This window comes from Zonotrichia albicollis, chromosome Z (assembly GCF_047830755.1).
Source record: "Zonotrichia albicollis isolate bZonAlb1 chromosome Z, bZonAlb1.hap1, whole genome shotgun sequence".
In the NCBI taxonomy this organism is placed as follows: Eukaryota; Metazoa; Chordata; class Aves; order Passeriformes; family Passerellidae; genus Zonotrichia; species Zonotrichia albicollis.
The window spans coordinates 65,281,550-65,304,325 of record NC_133860.1 but is presented as its reverse complement, the minus strand read 5'-3'; positions in this window follow the sequence as shown (position 1 = coordinate 65,304,325).

Genomic DNA, 22,776 nt, shown 5'->3' with positions numbered 1-22,776 from the left:
TTTTTGAGTGTCATTTGAAACCTGCCCTTGAATTGTTTTTGGCACATATACCACACGTTGCCAGACTTGCTTCAGGAGATTCTGTTTGGACTCAGACTGGGTAAAAATTTTATGGGAAATCCGTGGAATCCCACCAGGTCTTCTGTATTGCATAAGTACAGCCATGAGTGGTGTTTGGTAAGAAGCCGTGGGAACATAGGTTGAGATGGACAAGCTGAAAGGATGCCTTTCCATTTCCTTCCCCTGGAAGCGAAATATTTTCATATGAGCAAAATAAAGACTTGTGTGATAAGGTAAAGTTTTGTGCTTTACAAAGCACAATGTAGTAGAATTTTGCATTAGTTTCCACAAGTGCTCATGTGCAAGACAAGTGCAAGACATCATTCCTTAAAACCCACTTCAGAGGAATGAAACTAAATAAGGCATAAAGGTAGTATGTTCCTCTGCCTCCAGAAAAAGGCAGAAGGGTGTGTTGGTATGAGCCTAAAAATGAAACCTGGCTTGTAAAGGATCCAGTAAGTTTCAGAGTTTTGGGGACTATTTCTTTCATTCACCTCCCGTTGCTGCAAGGCAATTTTGATACCTCCTCCCAACTTTGGATTTCTGTAGCACCCCAAAGAGCTGGGAAGACACTTCTCCAAAAGCAGCCTCTCAAATGTCACTGAAAAAGAGAGCAACAAACTCCCTGTGCAGCACAGGCAAGGATCTCCTTGCATTACCCCTGATCTCATTAAGTCATTAAAGGAAACTCCAGACTTCTCTGGCACCATGTGAATAAAAAGTTGCAAGTAGTTTCTGTGAGCAGAGTATCAGCCTTGCATCACCAAGATATTTATTATGCAACATAAAAAATGGGAAACGGAGGTACAGGGGTGTTGCAAGGTCACACAGGAAACGTGCAACCCAGCTGGAAATAAAACCACGGGTCTCCTGACTTCTATGACCAACAAACCCTTTCCTTTCTGCAACAACAAAGGCAAATGTTTTTTGTTTCACAAAAATGCACAAGAGCATTTTATATGCAGAAACTTAAATGCTTTATCATTGTTATCATTATCATTATTCTGTCCTTTTAAGAAAGTTGTTCAGAAAGTGCTCAAAAATGGGGCATTTTAGTTCTAGATAATTTTCTCTCTGCCTTAATCAGATAAGTTGTTGCAGGTATTTTTTGGTATTTCTCAGTTGTACTTCAAACAGCCAGATCTCTACTCCTTCCATTTTTTTTTAGTCCTGTGCTGTGATCTCTCAGTGTTAGCAGTAATTTAACCGATGGCCAGCAGGAGGAGAAACAGACTAATGTGTGATCCTTCACACATGAAGTACAGATAGAATGGTTTTATCTGTAATACAGATAAAATGTTTTGTGTGGAAAGATGGTGTTAATGGGGGCTTGAGGCAGAATCACTCCTGCTGGCAGTTTTGTGTCAGGGTGCTGTTTGAGCTTCAGCGGCCTGCTGGTGTGTCCAGCGCTCCTTCAAGGCATGGCATGACCTGGTCTGCTCTCTGTGGCCGTCAGACCTGTTAGGCTGCACACACATCCTCCACCTGGCCCCTCTGGGCTTACAAAGTGCGTGTCAGGGGGCAAAATTGTGTAGAAGAGCCATCACACCTCGTTGCACAAGTTTCATCTTGCTCTTCTTTAAACCCACTTGTAGGTGCTGCCATGCCTCAGGTAGCATGCCATAGCTCCTGATCCCCCTCTGCCCAATTAGGTTGAGAGAAAAGGACCTGGGGGAGGAAAGCTGCAGGAAACTGCATGTTTTCAAGCTCACAGGAGTCCCTTAGGAGCTGAAAGACATGAGACTTTGGCTGCAATTGGCACCCTTGGTTTTGCGTAGGTCGCTGTGGTGCAACCGCCGATGCCTGTGGTTGTACAATGCAGCAGAAACAGCAAATTCCTTTAAAAGGGTGCGGTCCCGTTGGGATGCAGGTTGCTTGTCTGTCTTGTCAGGCCTGCAGTATCTAGGGCCAGGGAAAACCCTGCAGAGGCACAGAGAGCCCGCACCTCTTCCAGCACCTGCCAAGCATGGTTGGGATGGGAAAACGGGACAGATTGAGAGAGCAGGGGGTCAACAGTACCACAGGTCTCTTTCAAGATCCTTCAAAAATCTCAAATGTGCACGATGGAGTTCATTCTTAAGCAGAACAGGACTTTTTCCATCTGTGACAGCAATGTCCTGTCAGGATTGTCTTAAAAATAGGTGTTTCTTATAGGGTTAACAGTTTCCTTCAAAGTAGCATTGGAGGGGTTTTTTTCAGTTGTTTCGCATTAGTTAGCTTTCTGTGACAAGTAAAAGAATTAATAGGACAAGGAGATGTATCGCAGTAAAATCAGTCTGGAGAGTCCAGCACAGGCCATAGAAATACATCTTGAAACTGATATATAAAATCAAAGTAAGAACATGCACTGGGATGAAAAGTCAAGTATTCACATGTGAACCTAGCATATGAAACATTTGTTTTGATATAATAAAGAAGATGGGATGCTAAGATGTGGAAGTAAATATGTGCATTGGTGTTCCCAATGCCTTGTCTGACTCACTGACATCCTCGCCAAACAAGAGTATTTGCTGCAGAAGTGTATTTCTACTAAAATAATACTGAGAGTGTTGTGTCTTTCAGGCTATGCAGTAATGCACAGCATTATGCCAACAAATGACTTTTAAATACAAGAATAATGGAGGAGTGTCATGTGAAAGGAAATGAGAAAAAGCATACGCCCTGATCCACATCCTAAGGCTTTTCAGAAAGACAGACTTAGACCTGCATGTTAACAGCAAGCTTCTCACTTATCAGGCTCTGGTTCAGGGCACAGCACTGGTGCTGAGCCTCTGCTGAGCATCTCAGTGACTATATGACAAAGTGCCAGTCCTTAAACTACAGTCCCTTTGATATAAGCACCCTAGAAGTCTCAACTCTTGCTGTATCACATGTAATCACAGCAGAAAATATGGCCTGCATCCATTATGACTCAAAAACAAGGACAAAATTATAAACTAGTGTAACTTTTAATATACACCACTGGTCACAGCTGTTACACAAGCAGATGTAATTTCAGGTTTATCTTCAGGAGACGGTCAACCATCCTTTCCTTTTGCCATGAGAAGGGGAAAAGCACAGTTGGTCGCTGCTTCATTGCCAGTGACGCCTGGGTTGAAAGAGCCACAGGAGACTTCTCCTCTCTGTGGACTGTTGGAATGACAACTTCTGACTTTTCCTTTGAGCTGCTCTCAGCATCATAGCCACTTAAAATTTTTCTTTCCCCTTGCAAGGAAAGCTGGGATAATGCCAGTCCTTCTTAGCTGTGGGCATTTTCTCAAAGCCTATTCCCTTATCCAGTCCTCTCTGCTCCCCCTCAACTCTAAGCAAAGCAGAATGAAGCTTCCTCAGCCTCAGTTATATTACTTTGCTACCTTAGATGTCTAAAAGAGAGTGGTGCAGTTTTCTTATGAAGATGAAATTCAGACAATCTCTAAACATTGACAAGGAAATTGTTCACTGTTCCTTCTTCTGTAGCTGAAGTATATTCAGTGTGAGGTTTGAAATCCTTATCAAAGAAATGTTGATGGAACTTAGCACAAATTATTGTTTTCTTCTTACAAAGTCAGTTTGGCATTTTCTATTTGTCTAGGCAGGTGAATCTGCTTTTCTTAACATGTATAATTTATGTTAAAAGCAAAAGTCCAACATCATTATAAGCAGATAAAATATGTGCCATCATTATAAGCAGATAAAGTATGTGTCTGTCTATCTGGCTGCATTCTAAAAGGGCACTGTGATTCTCTGATGTCTGTGAGGCACAGACCCTAGGTAAACACTGCTGTTAGCTGAAGAGAAAACCACCCTTCTGGCAAAAGACATTATTCCAACAGCAAAGCTAATTTCTGTACCTGTAAGTTTAATCAAATTCATTTGGCTTGATATATTTAAAACAGTTCTGCCAAAACATTTGTATTCTTATCAACAAATGTGTTCTTATCAGTTAGAACTTACATAAAATAATTTATTTTCCTCTAAATTTGTTTGGCAAAGAAGTTGAGTTGTTTTAGTTGAAGACATTCACCATTAAAAACTAATCTTAGGATAATTTAGATTGGAAGATTTTATAGCCAATCTGCTCCAGCTCCCACTTTGAAACAGCTCCTGTTAGATCAGGTTGTGCCAGGACTTTGTTAATTTAAGGTCTGAATATCTCCAAGGACTACCCTGAACTTTGTTCTGAAGTTGTTAACATCACCACGTTGCAGAAGCTTTTCCTCATACCTAATGGGGTTTTCCCACATTCCAGTGCATGCCTGTTGCCTCTAAACCTGTTGCTGAGCATCCCTGAGCAGAATTTGTACCTTCCCACCAGGCAGCAACTGCAGCCTGGTCTCCCCTCTCCCTCCTCTCCACAAGGCTGACTGAGCTCACTGAACGCCACTTCCTGCATGTGCCCTGTGCTCTAGCCACCACAGGGGACCTTCCACTGGACTCCCTCCTGCATGTCAGCATTTATTCTCTGCTGTGAGCCCAGGACAGCGCACCAGGAGTGGTCTTACCACTGCTGAGAACCTGTGGAGGATCCCTTCCCCTTGCTGCTGCAATGTTTTCCTGCATGGGTGCACTTCTGCCTCCTGGACAACTTTCATCCTGCCAGGATCCCTGGGAATTTTCTGCAGAGCTATTGCCAGCTGGCTGGCACCAGCCTGTCTAATACAGGGCTTTGTCCATTCCAGAGGACCACGTTTACACTGGTGTTTGTTCAACAAACCTGTTCTGCTTGAACAGCAGCCCGATCTTTCAACACATTTTGGCACAAACCCACATTTGAGGTCATCTGCAAACACACCAAGAGTGCTGCCGTCAACCCATCATCCAGGTCATTGATAAAGGCAGTGAACTTTACTGATCCCACTGCTAGTCTTTGAAAAATAGTACTTCTACCTGGGCTTCATGCTGCCTTCACCACCTTTTGAACCTGGCAGTCCAACCAGTTTTCTGTGCATTTTGTGGCATACATACCCTGTATCTCACTGTTTTGGCTACAAGGAGTCTATGGAAGACCATGCCAAAGGCCTTACTTAAATGTAGAACTTCCTTCCCTTACATCACTGTAGAAAGCAGGCAAGTTGGTTGAGCACCATTTGTCCCTGGTACATCTGTCTGACTGGACTATTCCCAATCACCTTCTTGTCCTTTCCATGGCTGGAAGTGGCTTCCAGAAGGAATTTTTTCTATCACCTTTCAAGGAACTGAGTGTGGCTGACCAGCATGTGGATCCCTGCATCCTGTCTTGCCTGTCTTGAAAATCCACATAAACACTTGTCTTTCTTGTCTTCATCAGAAAACTAAGTAATCTAAGAGGGCATTGATGAAGTTGGTAGAGATGGAGGTGGTGGAGAACACGCTTGTAATGACCCTGGCCAGCTCCTTCCATCCTTGGGAGCATCCCAGCTGGTCACATGGACCTGTGTGATTTCAATTGCTTCGTGCTTCTCTCACATGCATTGGGCTAATGCACTCAGGGGCTTCCTGGCCTGACAACAAAATTTTCAGGTGAAAAGTGAGCATAATCCTCATGGGGGGATTACCCAGGATGGATGATTCATTCTGAGATAGTTATTTTTTGGCCGAGTAACTGATTAACAAACCTCTCTAATGGGAGCTTAATTACTGAGTGGGTTAAGCACCCATGTACAAGTGAGACCTTCTTTTTAATTTTGGAGATTGTTCAAAGTTGAGATTTAATTAATGTAAAGGAATTTAATTAATGTAAATCCTATTGAAGTCAATATGTTTGTAGCAATATGATCTGTGTGTGCACTATTGGGTTTATCACTTCTTTTAGCAAATTCCTGTGAAAGAAATTAGCTTTGCGAGCTTGGCTTGTGAAATCCTTTTTTCTTTTCTTTAATAAGTCTGCAAGAAGGCATCTTACTTAGCCTAGAAATGATAACTGCACTCTCCATAATGGGATGCAGTCCTTTTCTGTTGGGATGTCTTCGATTTTAGAGCCCTGAAATTTGAAATAGTAGCAGAGGCAAAATCTTAATGTATTGGCAAATGTTGCTCCCAAATACTTGTGCTGGGAGCAAATGAGTCCTACAAGCACACATGCCTACATGCAAAGTACAACAGATTAATTAAAAGGCATATGAGTCACAGATAAATAAAAGTGTGTCCTTTACATCAGCTGAAGGCCATCTCAGGTTGAACATTAAAAAATCATGTGGTTTTCTACCTTCTATAATGTTATCAAGATGAGATTTTAAATGCTTTGTGGTTTTTTTTAGCTTATGATATGCTGTGGAGAGGATTGGTGTCTTGCTATCCCAGGCAAGAAAACAGAAAAAATAATTTTTTTGATTGCAAATGCTTCATAGATTCCTGAAATTTCTCCCCTTCTTATCAATTGTAAAGTATGAAAAGAATGCCTATAAAGCCATTGTTTGTCAATCAGGCAACCAATGAAGCTTATTGAACTTCTTTAAAACATACCTTAAATTCTAAACATAGAATACTAAGAAATAAACATTGCTGCTGACTTACAATCAGTTTTGTTTACTGATAAAATACTGCCAGTAATTTTAAGCTAAAGGGGAATAATTTCAGTGGATCAGCATTAAAAAAAATTATAATACAGTTCTCATTTGGAAAAGAGGGCAGTTTTCGATCACAAAGCTAGCTTGCTGTAAGATGCAGCTGAGTTCTATTGGGATATGGGTACATTTCTGTTGTCATGTCGCTGAAGACCAAAGTAGTTTGGTTTGTTTATCTTCAGACTAGCCATCAAAACAAGGATATAATATGATGTCCACTCTGGTCTCCCATCTCTTAGATGTAGGAAATAAGAGGTGCTGAATCTTACAAGACTATCTGAAGCAAAGTGCAAAACTGAATCCTACTGTTGTAATTCTGGAACACTGCTTTAAACGATCTTTCTCAGTATAAGGCAGAGGGGATACACTGCAAGAAGGAGGCTAATTTTAAAATGATTGTGAACACTGAATGTCTATGACAAAGCAAGACTCAATTTATGTTTTCAAACACCTTCCTGTGCATAAACCTATCTGAATGTAACCATTTTCTCACAGATCGGAGACAAATCATTGGTAAACTCAGTGCAGAGCCAATACCCAAAAACTTATGAACTATTGACTCACTCTGCCCTATCTCCCTCCTTGACCTTTATCAAACAGATTTATTATCCTACCCAAAGCTCATTTAAGTCAAGATTAAATCTGAATTATTGTCCTGTACCCTTAAGTATAAATCCTGTGGTAGGACTTGGATGATTTCTGTGGGCCCCTTCCAAATCAAATTATTCTGTGATCTCTAGACAACACAATTGTTTTCATTCAGGCATCCTGCAGGTCAAACCTACATACAGCTTCTCTATCTCCTCTGAGAGCAGGTAAAATCCAGTTTTGCAGAACAAGGGTGGGTGTTTAACAGCCACCTTCATTATGTCACTCTTGAAATCAGTCATGAGCTCCCTTTGATAAGGGTGGGCTAGAATGGCACCATAGGAAAAATTTCCTAAATTTTCAGGACATAAATTTCCATTGCCTTCTTGTACTCAGCTGTTTACCGTCTTCAGAGGTGTACACTTTTTGCAAAACAAACTTTTAGACAGTTTGATTCATAGCTGCATGGACATGTTTCTACGTATAGGTGAAAAAATCTACCTTGACTCACCCATCTCCTCATTCAGTTTTACAGGAATTAACCTTAAAAATATTTTCCTTCCCATGAGCCAAGTTTAGTCTGTAAATTAATTGCCAAACAGTAAGTATTGGGGTCCATAGTAGATCATTTCCTAAACAGTAAGTTTAGACATGAAGAAGAACTTCAGTCTCTGAGTAACATATTACGGAATTAAATCTACCTATCTCATTTTTACACATGCTGCACTTAATGTGGAATTGTTTAAATGTATGATGTCTTCTATGCTAACAAAGTGCAACGAAATATTTACATGGTTTTAATAATGGAACTTAGCAAGAATGTGTAAGAATTCAGAAGACCTGAGACATTAATGATTTTTTAAAGGAGGCATACAGAAAATTGTGGGTTACATCATAAAATAGAATGAAAAGAAAATTTTGTTTCAAATTTTCAAAGCTGGTCTTAAACCAGAAGACACTTTCATGAACCAGAACTGGGGGAATAGGGAGAGGACGGAAGGAAGGAAGAGATGAGCTGAAATCCTTCAAAACAAAGATGCTAAATACTGTATTACATAGAGAAAGATGTTATTTTGTGCTACATTCTTTCTTTTGGGATGTCAGTCCTACAGAAAACTTAAATCTGCATTAGATTCTAAGGCAGTGGGATGCACACACCATTGCTGCCATGACACTGATTAAGAATATCAATGCCACTTGCAATACTTCTTTTGCTAGACTTGGAGTTATTGCTATGGTGGGAAAAAATAATTTTTCTTTTAAAACTTTCACTGGTGACTCTACAGCCTTATATATACCTTATAATACTGCATTCAGTAAATAAAAGAGAAGAAATTTATTTAAAATTAAGTATGTAAAGTGTACTGACAAAATGGCTAATTAATCTTGACAAAATTCTCTCATAGCTCTGCTACAGTGCTCAGGTTTTCGTGAGATTCTAATTCTCTACTCTGAGTCACCTCACAGTTTTCTTGGGCTATGGGAAAATTATGTTATTATATATTAATCTGAATGCTTAAAAAATATGTCACCTTCTCAAAAATTTTCATAACAGGCTTGGCTATTGAAATTTCTGATACTCACGTGTTCCTATTCTGCTTCCACACGTAAGGCATATTTTAACTAGAATATCAGGTGTTATGAGAATAACTTTTACACATTTAAGGCAGTACATGCTGTCTTCCTGAAGGTAGTCATCACACAGTCTAAAAGGGAGGACAAACAAGCTTTTGCCTCTGCACCAGCCCCTGAATTGTCAATATGGAACATGCAGCAAAGCATTGCCTTCCCTTTCATACGTCACTAGGCTACTGTCTTGCAGGCAGAGAATAACAGTGCCCTCCCTCCTCATGTCCTCACACACACACATTTTGTCCTCATCTAGTTCAGTTTTCAGCTGTCTACCCCTTTTGTTATTTGTTATTTAAGATGCTAATCCTTAGCATCTTAATGTATTTCCACAGATCCTCCCTGACTGTGGGAAAGGCTTGTTCTTCTATCTGTCCACATGAAGAAAATCTGGTTTAATCTTTTATTCCATCTGATACCTGAAGAAAGGTGAAAAAACCATAGCCACTTAAGTGAAATTATCTCCATCAAACACTCTGACTTCACTATTGAGTGTTAAAGCACAAGGTATTTTGTACAGCAGAAGTGCACACCTCAATCTTCAGAGGACCAGCAAGAGAAATTCGAGTTTCATTACTGACAAATATATAAGTAGTGTCCTGTCTGAGATTTGGGAGAGAGTGTAACTGAGGAACAAGTCCAGTCCCAAACTGCACATTGCTGCCCCATGCTCTTACCAGCTGCAGCCAGCTTCAGGTGTTGAGGTTAAGCAGGTGTCATGCTGGTAAGAGCTACACTCTCACTGCTCCTTGTTGAGTCAGCTGCCAAATGACTCAGCTTTGGAGACCGTAATCATCAAACACGGAGTCTCATTAGGGAGGAAAGCAGCCTCACACAGTGAAGTAACATATGGACATAGTTCTGTCCTGAGAGTCACAGCCTTGGCTCTTCCTGCTACCAGCCGTGTATGAGACACCAATGGAACCTGTGGCTCTGATCAAGGGAGGCGGTGGGACAGACATTTCTTTGCTGCAAGTGGATGAGGAAGTGGCTCATCTGACATAGGTGATATGCTCTCTGCTACTTCATACATTGCATACAGCAGAAAATTAAATATATACGGCCATTTATTACTGTAATCTACCAGACTGTTCATGACAGCCAGTAGGCTGAGTAGAACTTACCTGTTTATACCAGGGCTCTCATTTGATCAACCAGGCTGGTATCTGGTTTCTGGCCTAATGGCCAACTTTTTGATAGTCTATTAAAAATCATTGTCTTCCTCCCACCTTGTAAGCAAATGTCCCACTCTTATACTAATCTCAGCTGTTAATAAGTCACAAATCAAAGCAACTCTAAGGTGGTTAACTTTAGAAGCTTAACTGCAGCCTTCAGGCACTGCCTTTCTTTAGCTGATGATCACTGCTCCTTGAAATCAGCTGCTTTGTGCAATTTCCTATTGAAATTCTGCCTTTAGACACTGATGAATCAACTTCTGTTCTAAAGTCCTTCTATCCTCCAAGACACTGGTGAGACTCTTGAGAATTCTCTGTTAACAGCCACCATGACCTACATGAGGAAAAGCTCATCTTTGCTAATTCAACGAAGCACAACCATAACTCCCTGCCTCCAAAATGAATCAGCCAATGACATTTGCTCAGATTATAGAATTACAGCTTTTCCCTCATCTCTGTGGAAATTAGGTGTGAGGACCTTTCAAACTGCATACTGTTGTAGTTTAGTACCTATAAGCTATTTTTCTTAAATAAGTTTAGAATTCAAGTCTTTATATTTTAAAATATACTGTTCTAGTGTTGTACTAATTAGTCTGTCTTACAGCTTTACTGCAGACAGTGAAGAAACCATCTGCCTGGTTAAGACATAACAAGGCAGGTTCCCCAACATTGTTTCTGGTAGAACATGCCCAGAAACATTTCAGGGAATTCTGAAAGGAGGTCTGCAGTCCTTGTTGGGTGAGAGACTGAAATTTCTCATTAGGTCATGGGATATACCCAAGAACATGTGGTGCCTGAATAAATTTAGAGCAAGTAAAAGACTTGCAAAAAGGAAAAATGTGACAGGTTGCAATGTCTTCTCCTATTCGTCTCTTTTTTTTTTCTTCATTTTTGAAATATACAGACTTGTAACGCCATTACATATGCTGTAAATAAAATTATGAGCCATAATGTGCTAAAGGTGTGATTTAGAGACAAACCACTTCACTTTCCTGATATTCTTCTCTTTTTAAATGTTGTGAGGTTGGAAGAACACAGCATCTTTTTCTTTTCCGCTTCCTGAGAAGTTACCCTCCAGACTGTATGCATGTGTGAAATACTGGTACGTAATTTTTTTCTGATTTCACTGTCTCATTAAATCCATCAACATAAGTTTAAGAAAAATTCAAAAAGCCAGAATCAGTTAACAATTACTTCAGCTTTCTTTTTGCATTATGTAAATAAAGGAAAAGACATGTAGGCATTTTCTCCCTTTCAAATAAACTCTGTGTCTTTGGAGAAACTTAATTGGAGACTGTAACACTGCGCAGGGAGAAGGCATCTGTTAAGGTGCATGCAACCTGTTCAAGTGGTCTGCTTTCCATAAAGTATATCTAAACAAGTTGCCCACATAGGCTTCTCCATTTCAAGTTATTTTGTGCTGTCATTCACCACTGTGAATCAAATGGAAAATAACCCCAGGAATGCCATTAACAGTGTGTGTGCAGGCAGGGCAGTGCTGAAGAAGGGTTGATGTTGAAACTATGTCAATTTTGCCAGCAGTCAATGACTCAAAAAAAAAAATCTGTGGTGGGCTCACTATAATAATTTTTTGACCTTATACTTATGACCAGAATATTAGTATGGTCCCAAGGCTAAATATAACAGATTTTATCACAAGGCTGTTTCATTGTATGATAAAAATTTTGCCTTTCAAAGATGAAAAAACCTCCAGTTGGTTCTGCAATATGTGTGCTGCTTCAAAGGTTGTAATTGTTATTGACTACAGAGGCTGAAGGGGGTAAATCAGATCAATGTGTGCCAAGAGTTTGCAAGCCAAGATAACATTCATGCTGCCTCACATTTTTGCTTGGAAATAGGTTTGTTTTCAACTTTTTACCTACATACATGTATGCAGTTACTTCACTTCCATAGACACACGGCTTGCTGTCTTTTTTGTGGCCAACTGCAGACTTCTACTTTTAATCAAATTTCTAAACATATGGCTGATAACATCCTGGGAGAGGGGGCCCAATTACTAAATGTAATTGACACTATATGTCATTGATACCATAGGGGTGGGATTTGTGATTGGACAGTCAGAAATAACGCATAAAATTCTTTTAATTATACTTTAAATGAACTATGGATTGGTTTAAGGCAAACAAAATGTTAGGTAGAATGTCTATATAGCAGTAATTTTTACTTGTTCTTATAGGAGTAATGGTAAATGCAATTGTGTCCTGGTTTAGGCTGGGGTAGAGTTAACTTTCTTCACAGTGTCAGGTATGGGGCTGTGTTTTGTATCTGAGCTGAACACAGGGTTGATAATATATAGAAATTTTTGTTATTACTGAGCAGGGCTTACACAGAGCCAAAGCCTTTTCTGCTTTTTGTACTGCCAGGCTGGTGAGGAAGTTGGGCGTGCATGGGAAGCTGGGAGGACACAGAGCCAAGGCAGGTGACACAGCCTGGGCAAAGGGACATTCCAGACCATCTGACATCCTGCTCAGTATTTAAAGCTGGGCACAAGAAGGAGGAATGGGGAACGTTTGGGCTGATGGCATTTGTCCTCCCAAGTCCCTGTGAGGCATGAGGCAGCCCTGCTGCCCACCCATGGGAAGCAGGGAATAACTTTGTTTTTCTTTGCATATGTGCAGCTCTTGCCTTCCCTATGCAACTAAATTGATCTCAACCCATGAGTTTTCCACCTTTTATCCCTACAGCTCTCTCCCTGATTTCGCTGGTAGGGCAGGTGGTGGGTGGCTGTGTCTGGTGCTTGGCTGCTGGATGGGGTGAAACCATGACAACTTGGAAATCCTTGTCTTTTTGTCCCACTTTCCACTTTTAAACCCTTTCACCACTTGTTACCTAATTAATGGTAGTTTGGGAGTTTTCAGGCAACTGGAGAAAGCCAGGTCACAGGAACTGCCTGCTGAAAGTCATATGCCACTTTTTCCTTCAGGCAAAGGACAAGAACAATGCATCCCAATTAGCAGGAAGGCAAGAAACCACCGTGGATGAATAAAGAACTGCTGTCATTCCTCAGCTGTAAACAGGAAATACAAAGGCAAAAGACACAGGGTCAGGCCCCTTGGAATGAGCACAGAGTGGTTGCACAGAGGAAGCAGAAATAAACTGAGGAAGGCCAAGGCCTTATATCTGGCCAAGGATGTCAATCAGAACAAGAAGGGCTTCTTCAAATACATCAGTAACAAAAGGAAAGCTAGGGGTAGTGTGAGCTTGCTACTGTATGGAAGAGGGACCCTGGTAACAGAGGATGCAGAGAAGGCAGAGTTACTGAACACCTTCTCTGCACAGGTCTTCACTCTGACCAGGCATCAGGAATCTCTGACCCAGGACACAGGGTAAAGGAATGTTGAGAGGAAGGCTTTCCCTTGGTCAGAGAGGATTGGGTAAGAGAGCACATAGGCAAACTTGACAGCCACAGGCCCATGGGCCCTAATGGAATGCACCTCAAATCCTTAGAGAGCTGGTGTCCTATTCTATAGGTAATCTCTATCCACATGCATGACAAGAAGATGATGAGAAGTAACCAGCAGGGATTCAATAAAGGTAAATCATGCTTTACCAATCTGATTTTCTTCTACAATGAGAAAACTACCTGGATGGATGATGGGACAGTAGTGGATATTGTCTGCCTTGACTTCAGCAAGGCTTTTGACACTGTCTCTCAGAGCATCCTCATAGGCAAAATGAATGAGTGGACCATGAGAACTGGCTGAATGGGAGTCAGTGAAACAGGATAAAGTTGGAGATCTGTCACTGATATTCCATACTGGGCTCAGCCTTGTTTGCCCTATCCACTCCATTTGGGTGGAGGGCAGATGCCTTCTCAGCAAGTTCAGTGATGACCCAAAGCTGGGAGGAGTGGCTGGTAGCCCAGAGGGCTCTGCAGCTCTTCAGAAGGAGCTTGACAGGCTGGAGAGCTGGGCAGAGAAAAGCTGTCTGAAATTCAGCAAAGGCACATACAGGATCCTGCACCTGGGGAGGAACAGCCGCAGGCACAGCACAGGCTGGGGGGACCTGCTGGGAAGCAGCTCTGCAGAGAAGGACCTGGAGGTCCTGGTGGGCAGCAAGCTGTCCATGAGCCAGCAGTGTGTCCTGGGATGCATTGAGAAGGGCATCACCAGCAGGTCAAAGGAAGTGATCCTGCCCCTCTGCTCAGCCCTGGCAAGGCTGCATTTGGAGTTCTGTGTCCTGTTTTGGGCTCCCCAGTTCAAGACAGACAAGGACACACTGGAGCAGGTCCATTGGAGGGCCACAAAGATGATTAAGGGACTGGAGCATCTTTCTTATGAGGAAAGGCTGGGCAGGTTGGGGCTGTTCAGACTCGAGAAGAGACAACTGCAGGAGGACCTTATCAATGTCTGCAAGTATCTGAAGGGACAGTGTCAAGAGAACAGAGCCAGGCAGCAAGCAAGGAAAAGACACAATGGGCAGAAATTGATGCACAGAGGTTCAGCATGAACATGAAGAATTTCTTTGCTGTGCAGATAACTGGGCACTGGAACAGATTGTACAGAGAGGATGTGGAGTTTCCCTTGTTGGAGATTTTCAAGAACCATCTGCATGCAATCCAGTGCCAATTGCTCTGGAATGACCTTGCTTGAGCAGAGGTTGCAATAGATGACCCACTGTGGACACTTCCAATTTTACTCTTTCTGTGATTCTGTGATTCTGCAAAGCAAAGCCACTCCTTCAGGCCTAAATTGGGTTCCTGCTTCTCCACAAAAAGCCCTGGAGTATTTGGGGGAGGGGAAATAAATTGTAAAATTCTGACACAAGCTAAAAAAGTCTTTCCTCAAGAGGCCTAATCAGAGTTTGCCTGCCTTGTAACTTAACTTTTGCCAGTATTGAAGTTATCTAAGCTTCCCTTACCTGACAGACTTGGAAGAAATTACATGTCTAAACAGACAACATATAGGATTGTGACTGAAGGAAACAAAGAAAAATCTCATTTGCTGCACCTTGTATTAAACACTCTTTCATGAGAATAAGTTTATTTGATGAATTTGTACCACTTGGTGTTTTCAGTTCAGAGGAGTCCTAACATGTAGCTTTTCATGCAGCTTTACCCTCAGACAGTACTAACGACAGGAGTCTGACACCCCTCTGAGTCACTCTGGTGCTCTTTTGCACCATGAAGACACATCTTTAATATGTGTTCTCTGTTGATTCATGCCCAGAGGATGGGCATGGGAGACACCTGCACAGCTCTGGAAGAAAGCAGACTTCCAGCTTCATGCACAAAGCCCAACTGAGCATTCACTGAAGGTATTCCCTTGAGACAGCTCCACTGATGAAGAAGTGCTACTTCTCCTTCCTGTTCCCAGTAGCCATTTTGTATATCTCTTGGATCAGAATGAATTATCTTTTTAGAATAACCCAGTCAGTGCCACCACTTATATAGAGTTCACAAAGTCTGTTTTCACCGGGAGAAAGATTCTAAGAGCAGGCCCATCAAGAACACAGCGTCACAGTGAGCAGGAGAAGACCCCACCCCTCCGTGAAATGATTAATGTTCTGGTCAGAAATCATGTCCTCCTGCCTCTCATCCACGTTTAATTAATTCCTCATTGTGGGATGGGAATCCTCTCAAAGTAATACCTCTTGAAAACTGCCTCATTTAATGGACCAGAATTCTAGACACCTAAATTCTAGACACTTCCCACAAATTTCAAGTTCATAGAATTTAGTAGATGATGATGATTTGGGTTTTGTTAAAGACCACTACCAACTTGGAAGACTGTAACTGATTGTTGAATTTGGTGGAACAGGTACGTAAAACAACTGAAAGTCCCTTTCTGATTGCATGCAATAGAAATTTTCCATCAGGTACCAAGATGCCGTATAAGGAAAGGAAGTATTATAGACAGCTAGAACAGGCTCTCTGGTTAATCCCTTTGTTTTCCATGCCCCTTTCAGGAATGAGCAGGAAGTAAATACGCACTGTGCTCAGATTCATCATTTATTAGAGATTAAAGATAAATAATATTGTCTTCCATTAATATCAAGCACGTCAAAAAATTATGCTTTTGAGCACCCCAGAGCCAAAAGAGCAGTGGGCACGTTTACCATATAAGGGTCATTATTTAGGAATAAGCTTCATAATTTAAGGAAAAGGACAAAATAGTGCCTTACTCAGTCCATCCTATTCTTTTCAGCGGAATGTTTTCCCTCCCAGCAATTCCGCCCTGAAAGGTGGTGAGCTGACTCATACTGTCTGGCCAGACAGGGACACAATGCTATCAAGGAGTGGGTGGAGAGCATAGAATTAAAAAACATGTTTTAATGGATGCTTCTGAATATTGGTATTGTACCTGATTCAAGGAAAAATATCTTAACAAACTTAACTAATAGCTTATCTGGGCTAAATGCAATTCTCAAACATTGACTTCCAGTGCCAAGGGATAGAATTGTAAATCTGGACTCAATTCAAATAAATAAAACATCTTCTTCCTAGTGGCGAAGTAAACAGCCCTTCATATTTATACACCCACTAACAGAGACAGCTGGAAGGGGCTGCTGTGGGCAAGTGAAAGACCTGACCTGTGGTACACAAAATCCACAGCTGAATTTTGTAACCAAGACCCTTCCTATTCCGTAATGGAAAAACTCCAGATTTAAGCTCCATTAGAAGTCTTGCACTTTGTGCTGAAAGCAGCTCTTTAGTTCAGCTAGCTTATCACTCAAAAGTTAGTCATAAAACTGTACCCAGTACAATTAGAATGGAATTTAACAGAAGTCACATGTACATACTCAAGGCTATAAGCAAACACAAAATAAGTGTTTGTCCTTTACATAATATTTGTCCAAGTTATCTTACTCCTTCAGCATCTTGCAGAATCCCTATCTATTTTGTCTTGAGCAGCTTCATTGCTAAAAACATCTTCCAAGATGAATAGTAATAAATATCTTTGTTTCTAAAAATAATGACAAATTAGTTAATGACTAACCATTAGTTCATCTCTGTTCTAAGTGGAGTTAAGACATCTAAGATATGATATGGCAGCTAATGCAAAAGAAATATCTGCAAGATGTAACTCCATCAAAAAATATGAGGGCTCCATCTGCATGGTAACTACTCATGGACAAATACAGAAGTTAATGTGATAGCAGCATTTTGTTTCATTTATATCTACTACTCTATCATTTGTAAACATTGGCACTAAGGATAAGGAAGGTGGGAATACTTTTTATTTATGTATGTCCCCGATCTGGTAAATACAGTTGTTTTAAGATGCCTAAGATGCTATATGGAATGTGCAACTTTTTAAAAATAATGGGAATTATCTGCCATGGCCACACATGTAACCACAACACCAAATACACTCTAGCCTTTTAGTGTTATTTCTCTTTTCTGTAATTGTGACTCTTACAGATGATCAGGTTAACAGGATTAAAGTTATTTAGTCACCAGTGGAAAATTTTCTCTAGCCCACATCCAGCATTCACCAAGTCTTTGGGATATTTAAACTATTTTAGATATTCAGTACTTCAGCAGGAGTTAAAGTACTGAATGCCAAGATTTGTGAAGTCCCAAGATTTGTAAAAGAAACAAATAACCATCTTTCAGAATACAAGCCTTGAGTTTTAAGACAATGGTAGGGGGAGAGTATGGGGCCGGGGGGGGGGGGGGAGGAAGAAAGAAAACTTGAAATATTCTTACTTAGCTTCAAAATGACCCAATTAGCAGTACAAGAGCCATATGTTGTTTTCTGCTCATGCATTTCCTCCCCTAAGCCTTTGAGATCTATTATTTAACTAATCTGAACAGCCCTTATGAAGCAGTGACGTGCAAAAGTGCCTTGTGAATGACACTGCATTTTACAATCAAGCAAGTTCTTGCTGGGGAATGAAGGAAAGATTTCAAGGGAAGATCAGCTTGGTTTGTTAAGTGTTTGGGCAAGTTCTCTGCATCTGTTTTTCTTCAGAGCCTTGCCACTGAGCTGTAAGAAAAAATTACAAATCATGCATCAACTCCCTTTTTTGCTCTGTGACATGGGGAGTCTAGTTACAGAAAGAAGGAGAACCAGTTTTTTGGAAAGCTGAATGGCTTCACCCGTGTGAGTGAGCTAAGGCTAAAGTACAAGGCAATCTGAGGCTGCACACAAAATGTGTGCACAAATAAACCTGGTAAATCACTATGTGTGTCTTCTAGGTGAATGAAAATTAAAAGACAGTGGGGAAAGATGCTTTGACGCGAGTGAGTGATGGGTAGCAGTGGTCAGGCTTAGGAAGGGGCATTTACTGTAAAGCCCCCATGACTTCCCTCATTTTAGAGAAAATGTGGAAGAAAATACAATGAGAAAAAACTGTTGAAGACAGTGAAAAAGTCAAAGGCTAGACAGTGCCTAGGTGTGGTTATTTCTGAATTTCTGTAGTAGTGCTTCTTCCTCTACTTTGCTATTGTTTTTTATGACATAATACGCCTATATAATCTGAAACTTTTCGTAATTGCTTTCTGATCTCCCTTACTCAAGAAATCTTTCCAACAGTTCGCATCACTTCTCCCTCTTTCTTGTTTGTCCCAAACTTCAGTCAAACAAACAAACAAACAGAACCAAACCAATCCAAACCAAGCCAAACCAATCCAAACCAAACTAAACCAAGCCAAACCAAACCAAACCAAACCAAACCAAACCAAACCAAACCAAACCAAACCAAACCAAACCCACTTGAAAATCTTCAAGAAAGCAAGTACATTCATTCTACTGAGCTCAAAATCTCCCTGTGGTATAGACTGTCTTTTTAGACCTGAATTGTGCAGCACTTTGTATTGTCACATTCTAACATGTGGCTAATGGTCCCAAAAATGATAATTAAAATGTAATTAGTGCATGATAACTTAAATGGAAAATTTTCACTGCATTTAATAACACATAATGATACCAGTGTACAGAGTACAATAATAATAATGTCCCACCAATTTCTTTTATATATGTGCATAATTAAGAAAACTTGCAGAAATGGAATGTTAGTAACATTTTGAATTTCAAAAGCACATTAAAAAACCCATTCATTTTTGTGTACTGAACAAATGGGCAGTGAATTTTTTATTTTTAAAATGTAGCTAGTTTAATTCCAAATTATTTTCATAAAATCATAAAATAGTCAGGGTTGGAAGGGACCTCTGGAATTAATTTATGTCACTGCTTGAAGCAGATCCAGTTAGATCAGGCTGCTTAGAGATTTGTCAAGTCAAATTTTAGTTTTTCCAGAGTCAGTGACTTCACACACTTTCTTGGCTCTGTTTCAATTCCTGACCTCTCACATGGTTTTTCCTAATATCTAATGGGAGTTCCCATGTTCCAGGTAATGTTCAGTGTATGTCATCCTGTTGGTGCTCACCACTGGGGAGTGTTTGGGTCCATTTTCTCTGTTGCCTCACACCAGGTATTTGTAGACAAGAACAGGTTCTCTCCGTCCCCTCCTCTTCCCAGGCTGAACTAGCCCAGTGACCCTCACCTGCCCTTGAATGCCGTGTGCTCCATACATGACCCTCACTGTGACCCTTCTCTGGACTTACCCAGGAAGAAATTTGTCACTGTGGGGGTGACAAAGCACTGGACCAGATTGCCCAGATAAGCTGTGGGTTTTCCATGTCTGGAAGTGTTCAAGACCTGGCTGGCTGGAGCTCTGAGGTACCTGTTCTGGAGGGAAGTGTTCTTGCTCAAGTCAGGGGCTTGGGACCAAATGACCTTTCAGTCCCTTACAACCCAAACCATTCTATGATTCAGGTGTGTCTGCACAGCAGTCCTTGCACATTGACTGCCCCACCCAGTCTGGTATTATTGCCACATTTCCGAGACTGCCATTCATCTCATCATCTGCATTGTCACGAGACACATTGGCCAGTGCTGTGACACGTCCTCCTTGCCTGCACCCCAGATACTTGTTTAGTTGCTGCAGGCCTGGAATGAATAGAGTCTGTCTGCTGCTGACACAGAGAACAAGGTTTCAGCCACACCTATCCCAAGGCTCTCGAAAGTACTCTATGCTCCTCCAGGTCCTCACCTCTCCTTTTAGTCTGTGACTTGGGCTTTTGGCCTCTGCAGGATATCTAAAAAAGCCTCATGGAGATCCTGTTTCTCCTTCCTAGTGCTACACCTGCTCATCTACTCTGACACTCTTGAAATTACTTCTTCAAACATGGAAGCCATGACTGAGATTCAGAAGAGACACATCTTCCTCATCGTCTTTACCACACAAACCTGAGTCAGTGGACTCAAGAAAATATTAGTACCATTTGGCAGTTTGACCTTTTCCAAGTATGAGCATTTTCATACCTCCACATAGCCTCAGAAGCCCATGTGTGACACACAAACCTGTGAGTGCCTCTCTAGAGACAACTCTCTCCAAATCCAGAGCAAGTGCCATGTGTCACAGTAGGCATTTCAAATAAAGATTAATGTAGACATCACAAATATTTCTAAAGCACTTCTGCCTTGATGTTCATATGAAGAAAACAGTATTTTTCTATCTCAAGATGCTTGACATGCTTTTATTTTTGCTCTCAAAAGGCGCGTCAATACTTTTAAGCTTCTCACCTTAGACAAAAAAGCAATAAATGATGTGTGAAATAACCCATCATAGGCGTAAACCAAATTGCTTTTTTAATGCCCTTCTGAAATGCAAACATCTCCTTGCTGCAACTTACTGTTTGGCTGTTCATAATCAGAATGTGTTTGCCTGACTCTGAGGAACCCAAATAAAAGGACTGTTCCTACATGCCCTGGCAGACTTACTGGCAGAATTACCTGCCGTGGCTTTGCAGATGAGCCCCAGCCAGTTGAGCGTAAGAGCTACTCCTAAAAATCATGCCTGCATGCAGATACGATCCCTGCCCAGTCTGTAGCTTAGGGGCAGGAGAAAAGGTTCAAACAACCAACAAGATATTATTCAATGCAATAAAACCAAAGCTCACAGTTCAATCTCCTTGCGGTGGTCCTTGTCTCCTCAGCCTGCTGCCAGCTGACACAGAGAAAGGAACTGTAACTCAGTTTATAGAACTAAGAAATGTTTTATCAGCTAATAACCCAGAAAGTAATTTTAATTAGAGTGCTTATCTTTATGACAACTATACTGACTGACTGCAATAAATTTTAAATATTTAGATAAAGGAAGGTCCTAAGAGTGACTGCTATATGGAAGACCATCCTCTTCAGAACCTGAAAACCTGAAGGTCCAGCTATATCTCCCCAAAACTCAAACAAGATATTTTTAAATAATAATCCTTGTCCCTTCAGTTTCATTTAGAATGAAGGTGAAAAGGAAAATTTGTTCATCTGCTGTCACTGAGTTTTCAGAACCATTGCACACTGAGAGTTTGCAGGTCCGGGCACAGTCTCTGCCCATCCATCTCTGACCTGGAGACAAAGCAAACTTGTCTTGAGAGGAGGCCTTGAGAGGAGGCTGTAAACAGTGGCTGATCATCTGTATTATCTCCTGCCAAAGTACACAGAAAAACAGAGACCAACAGTCCTGAAATCAGATATGCCAAAAGACTTAACATTTATTCTTCGGCCCCATAAAAAGTAAGCAAGGCAAATATCTAATCTGAACATTTCCCACTCATCTCTAACCATCAGATGATCCTCTTTGCACAGCCATTTTCACTCTGGATCTCTGTGCTAGTAAAGAGCTAAAGTTCTCTTCCTTGAATAAACAACAGTTGACTGAGATGGCAACTACAATCAGGTCTGTGATGAATGAGACAAGGATGCTGCAGACCTGGGCTGGAAGGAGAGCCTGGGGAAGGGTGACCTGAAACAATCATGGATTTATGCAGAGAGCAATGTACTAGGCTTTGTAGAACCTGTTCACATGCTAACTATTGACTGGACACTGTGTGAAGGTGTTCAAAGGCCAGTTCAGGATACAGTTACTTTCACAGTTGTTGGGTCAGGGATTAGCACCTTCTCTAATCAGAAGGGTTGTACGGCATTCTTTTTTTTTTCCTTTTGCAATAATATTAAGAGTCAGGGTGATAAATTGTGGGGTTTCTGTGGGCTATGTTATAAAGGTCAAGAGTTAAAGTTAATGGGCTTGAGGAGTTGATTTGAAAATGCCATGTGAACAACCTGTTAGATTTCTTTTTCACTCCCCACCCATAGTCACCTGCATTTACAAACAGGCTGCCAGTGGTAGCAGGCAACTTCATGTTTCAAAAGAGTATGTCATCAAAAACAACAAGAAAATCCTTCCTTGATTATTTAAGTGCAAGTTTTATTATTTCGTTTATTCACTGCCAGAACGATGTCATGACTCATCTCCTATGTCAAGAGCCAACAGCCTACTACAGCACTGAATTTCTCCAAGCACTGACACAGCGAGAATTTGGGTAAAATTCAGTTAATTTCTTTCAGAAACATGGTTAAGAACATGTTTTTAAGATTTTTACCCTTATCCTTGACACAAAAGTGGTATTTCCCCAAACTTGTAGGGCCAATGAAAAATAGAACTTCTCTGAAGGGGAGGGTAGGAGAAGAGGTAAAAATATTTTCTAATAACTTCAAGTGTAGTAAGTCAGCTTCAGGTTGCCCTGGGTAGACTTCTTAGTGAGATAATCTTCTGCTCAAAAAAATGGCCTGTACCAACATTTCTGAGCAACCATTTCTATGTTCATTTTCCCAATACTACTCCCATGTAAGAAGTTTTTCCAATGACAATGAAATTGACATTTCAATATAAAGCTAAAAACATCCCCAATTTTCATTAAATTTAGCGATTTCCAACCCCTGATTTAAGGGTGTGAGAGAATGGAAGAGATAGAGTTAGAAGGTTACCTTACCTACCCT